A 6,000-nucleotide genomic window follows, 5' to 3' on the forward strand; every position below is an offset into this window, starting at 1 on the left:
GATGACAAAAGGTTTTCCCACACTCCTCACACTCACAGGGCTTCCCCTGGGGCAGGAATGGTGAGGGAGTGCTTGAACTGGAAGGCCTTCCCCTGGTCACTGCCTCCATAAGGCTTTTCTCCCCAGTGAGCATGGTCTGGTGCAGACTGAGGCAGTCCCTGGCCGGGAAGGCCTTCCCACAGTCACTGCACTTGTGCGGCCTCTTTCCACTGTGGGTTTTATGTCAGCAAAGAGCGGATCTACTGCTGAAGGCCTTCTCACACGGGGTGCAGTTAAAGGGTTGCTCCCGGGTGTGGGTCATCTGGTGCACAGAAAGTTGATTTTTGGTCTTGAATGCTTTCCTGCACTCATTGCATATAGGACCTCTCACCGGAGTGAATGCACTCATGGACAAGAAGGTCAGAGTGCCCACTGAAGGCTGTGCCGTGTCTGGCACATTCACGGAGTTTCTGTTCTGTAAGAACTCCGTTACCTGGAATGTGCTTTGAGTTTGGATTGAATTTTTTCTAAGTCCCTTCTGGTTCCTTCCTGGCACGAAGGTCACTTTCTCACAGCTTTCTCTCTTCTCTCAGCTTCTCCCTCGCTGGCATCTCCTATGGATTCTCTCATTTTGCATCGTGTAAACTTCTCTAACCTCAGGGTCCCAAGAAATAATGTTTAGGAGCCTTTTCCATTTTCTCTAAACTGTGAGAGATAATAAATATTTGATGTTTGATTGAGATGTAAAATATAAATATAGGGAAAATACAAAATGGAGTCATTTTAATCAAGCTGCTAAATTATTAACATTAGGAAAGTGGAGACATAAGAAAACAATTCTTTTTCTTGTCTTAAGCAGCCTTGGAACTTAAGCTTTTGAACTATCCAATCCTGGGTCGATGCCTGAACAGTTACACCTACAGACAACCCTCTGAATACTTCTAAAGGACTCAGGATGTGACCAGACCTCTTGGTACCTATCCTCCAGACTACCTGACGTCTGACTGATAACCATCCTGGACCAATCCTAGGGCTAAGAATACAGGACTTATTATTCTTAAGAGTGTATTTTTTACTATAATAACTCTTAACTTTTCTTCCTCCTTCAGAACACTTCTGGGCTTTGCCTGAATGTGTTTTCAGTTTGCAAACTCTAAGATCTAGGAATAAATCTTTGTATCTTATTTCTAGTCAAAGCCTCTAGACTCTTTTTCAGTTCGTTTGACAATTCTAAATTTTGGGGTAATTTATTATGCAGCAATTGATAACTGATTTTTTTTTCTCCTTTTGATCACCATTATGAACTCATGGATTTTAAATAAACATTCAAGGAGTCATAAACAATTAGTTATTTTAAAAAATGTTTAAATGATTCCATCTTTGGCCAATGGAAGCACCTTTATTTTGTCTCCTGTGTCCCTTTCATCTAGCTCTAAGAGTCTTTGATACTTTTAAAACAATTAATTTGAGAAGTAGAGGAAGGGTGAGGGAGAGGGAGACGAAAAGGGAGAGGCTCTAGGGCAGCCGTGGGCAAACTACGGCCAGCAGGCCGGATCCGGCTATTCTATCCGGTTCTCTTGCTCTCCCCTCCGCTCCTTTACTTTGAATTTATATTAGTTCACACAAACACTCCATCCATGCTTTTGTTCCGGCCCTCCGGTCCAGTTTAAGAACCCATTGTGGCCCTCGAGTCAAAAAGTTTGCCCACCCCTGCTCTAGGGCCTCCAGGGAGGTGCAAAGTCAGTCACTGCCTGGGGCTACCCACAAGGAGCTACACAGGGATCACCAGACAGTTGTTATTTGCTATTTGTATTGGGCTTGGAGGTGCCCAGGTGAGGCCTAGCTGTGAAGCAAGGCAGGCTGGTGCTAGTGCTGGGTCTTGAGCCTTTTATTATTAGGTTTGGAGCATGCTGTCACCAGTTGCAGCTTGTAGAGAGATTTTAGCAAAGTCTGAAGCCTGAGCCAGGGCAGGTGATTCATATGGGAAAAGTGCAGCAAACAGCTTGTATGGGACTGCTAACTGGATGGAGTGGGGTCTCAGGGAATCCCTAGGGTGGAGGAAACAGCGTGCTCCAGGCTAGTGGAGACTCAGATATGGCTGCCAGTCAGCCTGCGATAGAGGAGATCTCGGCACATAAACAATGACCTCTGTGAGCACCCCCATCTGGGAGAAAGCTGCCCCCAAGTTCTTGCCCCAATGCCAGCCAATCCAGTTCCTTCCCATATGTGTCTGGGTCCCCTGGTGCGGGAGATCAGAAGAAGTGGTACTATATAAGTTTGTGTGCAGGCCCTTTAAGAGGAACACCTGGATCTCCCACAGCCTTCGTGTCACTCATCAACAACCCATTGGTTTTTACAGCCTGTAGTGGCAGGAACTGCTCTTCCCAGCTTTGGAAACCTGGGCTGGAGGTCTGGTGTGGGGCTTGGACCCCTTGCTTTACATGATAGCATCAGCTATCATGATATCTCTCTTGATTAAAAAAATAGCATATGTGGGTGTTGGACCAGCCCGTTCCTTGCCTCTGTCCCTCCTGCCAGTCTCAATGTGCTTTCTTCTTTATTTCTCTAGTTGTAGGACTTCCATTCAGCCAGCATTCAGGTGGTTCTGAATGATGATTGTTCTGTACGTTAGTAATTTTGATATGGTTGTGGGAGGCAGCAAGTACAGGTGTCTACCTATGCTGCCATCTTGTTTTTTCTTCCATATTCTCTTTTTATTCTCCTCTAATTCTTCTGATCTCAAGTCTTTTAGTGTTTTTTTCTTTTTCAGTCTTTTTTGTTGTGGTTGTTGTTTCTGTTATTGGTGTAGGTTTTGTTTTTGTTTTTCTGTTTTTGGTTTAGTCTTGTTTTGTTTGGTCAACCCCTGTATAACACTTGACATGATGTGGTATGAATTGAACCTCACAGTCAGAAAACCTGTGGGACAACAGCAATCAAGATCCAAGTACAACAGGATGGTACACATAACCCACACAAGGGACATTTCTGGAACACTGAGCTTGGAAGATCAAGGAGACTATACTACTGGGTTGCACAGAAGGCCACCACAGCAAGACTGGGAAGAATAGCAGTCTTATCCAATACAAAGAAACAAATACAAAGAAACAATAAAAATGGGGAAACAAAGAAACAGCCCCCAAATCAAAGAACAGAAGAAAACTCAAAAAAAGAGAGAGAGAGAGAGAGAGAGAGAGAAGAGAGCAAAGTAAAATGGAGGCAAGCAATTTATCAAAAACAGAGTATAAAGTAATGGTCTTTAGACTACTCAATAGCATGAAAAAGACATAGAAACCATAAAAAACACCAGTCAGAAATGAAGAATGACATAGCTAAAATAAAGAATACCCTGGAAGGAATTAACAGTAGGTTAGAAAAAGCAGAAGATTGAATCAGTGAATTAGGAGACAAGGTTGAAAAATAATTCAATTAAGAAGCAAAAAGAACAAAATACAAGCCAGAAGACAGTTTAAGAGAACTTTTGGACAACAAGAAACAGAGCAACATCCACATTATAGGTGGACCAGAGAGAGAAGAAAGTGAGCAAGGGATAGAGAACCTGTTTGAAGAAATAATGACAGAAATCTTCCGTCACACAAGTTTAGGAAGCACAGAGAGTCCCAATCAAGATGAACACAGAGATCCAAATGAAGAAAACATAGACAGTAAACTCTCAGACATCTCACATAGCAGAATATTTGCCAATACATCTCAAGGGGCATGAAAGAAGAAAACTTACTGAGTATACAAGTGAAAAATCAGTAAGTCTAATGTCCTTTCCTCAGCCTCTACATATCTACCTCCCTGCAGCATTTCACACTAAGGAGCCTTTACTTTTGGGGAGAAATGTAACCCTATTTAATATTGTATGCCCTTTGGTATTTTCAATTATTCTTCATTTACCCTACTTTTTTCATACCTCTTAATTTCTAATATGTATTTTAATTATTTATGATGTTTATATATTATGTGTTATATTATGTATCTGGCACAGTATATATTCCATGAAGACAGAGGTCTTGGTCTCTTGTTTACTGATGATGCATTCTAACCCACTAGCCTGGTGAATAAGGGGGGAGGGCATAATAAATATGTCTTAATGAAATGAATTGGTTTCTTTCTTTTTAAACATATTTTTACTGATTTCAGAGAGGAAGAGAGAGAGAGAATGTGCCCTTGACCGGAATCAAACTCAGGACCCTTCAGTCTGCAGGGCTCCATTCACAGAGCCAAACCAGCTAGGGCTGAGTTGGTTTTTCTGACATTATTTTTTTGTTTGCCCTCAGGTCTCCAGCTGTCCCTTTGCTCTGGATTCTCTTGGACCCTTCTCCTAAGCTGTGGCTTTGTGTCATGCTCTGTTCTTCAAGCAAGGACTTCTATTTGCCTAATTTCTGGTACTTTCTCCTTACGTTCACTCTAATCCTCTTTTTTTCAATGATGTTCTATTATCACTTGTATGTCAACAGGATGTTTAAATAAACCACAAACATGTTATTTCTGCATTCATTTGGGCATTTTAAGGCAAAACATGGAATGTGTTCCTCTTCTTTTCATCTTAAGAATGTCATCAGATCATTCAATTCTATATTTAAAATATATGCTGAATCCATTTCTTTTTTTAAAAAAATTAAATTTTTATTGTTGAAAATATTAAATAAGTCCCTCTCTTTCTCCCATTGGCCCCTTCTTGCCCACCCCTGCTCCACACCCCAGGCCTTCACTGCTCAATTATAGGTGTCCATGGTTTATGCATATATGCATACAAGTTCTTTGGTTTATCCCTTCCCACCTCCCCTCCCCCACCTTTCCTCTGAGATTCCTGCAATCTGTTCTATGCTTCTGTCTCTGCATCTATTTTGTTTGTTAGATTCCACATATGAGTGAGATCATGTAATACTTGTCTTTCTCTGACTGGCTTGTTTTGCTTAGCATAATACTCTCCAGGTCCTTCCATGCTAAGGACTAAATCAGCAAGTCAGAAGACAAGACAGAAAAGAACACCCAATCAGAGCAGCAATTGGAAAAAAATTAAAAAGCAGGAGGAGAGCTTAAGGGAGCTTTGGGACAACATGAAATGAAACAATATCTGCATAATAAGGGTGCCAAAGGAGAAGAAGCTGAGCAAGAAATAGAAAACCTATTTGAAGAAATAATAAAAGAAAACTTCCCTGACTTGGTAAGAAAAAAGTCGCACAAGTCCAAGAAGCACGGAGTCCCAATCAAGTTGGAGCCAAAAAGACCCACACCAGAAAAGACAAAACGTCTATCACCCAGAACCATGGGAAAGCTGACTGAGTGGAAGTTCTATAACTAGAAGGAAAGAGAAAAGAGCATTGAGACATGCACAAGCGCTGAAAAGCTGAGGTATGGAGGCGGGCGATCCAGGCTGGCGGCAGGCATTGCTTTTTTCAACCTGAAGGGAGACAAGCCCCCAATTACTCTGAAATCCAGTTTCTGGGGAGACGCAGGGGACCCAGACTCCAACAGGGAGAAGCTGGACTGTCTGCTATCGGGTCAGAAAGTGAGGGTGGCTTGATTGCAGAGCTGCAAGCAGGAATAATTGTTTAGTGTGCTGGGGCGCAGGATGCGGGGATGCGGTCAGAGACGCAGAGCCGGCTAACTGGCAGCCATCGCTGTTTGCCATGTCCTAGCCTGGCTAGGACCTGAGACCCCGCCCCGCACAACCTACAAACCCACCCAAGCTCCAAGCAGCAGCTTTAGCATATGAATGGCCTGCCTTATCGCAGCTTAACATAGCAAACTTGCAGCCTGGGTCAGACAGCTCCAAAACCTCCAAACCCCAAGCAAAGAGGAGAAAACTGTAGTTCTCGCTGTAGCTCCTGCTGGGTGGCCTCAGACAGTAGCTGACCTGAACCCCATTGGAGATCCAGAAGCCAGTGTACCTAGAGGTCAGTGTGAGACACCAGATTTCAACTCCTCACATTCATAAGTGACACATTCAAGAGGCAGACTCAGTGAGCACCAAAGCCCCACTGAAACAAGTCCTGCACCATAAGTGTGTCT

The sequence above is a fragment of the Plecotus auritus genome (assembly GCF_963455305.1).
Source record: "Plecotus auritus genome assembly, contig: SUPER_4_unloc_1, whole genome shotgun sequence".
Lineage (NCBI taxonomy): Eukaryota > Metazoa > Chordata > Mammalia > Chiroptera > Vespertilionidae > Plecotus > Plecotus auritus.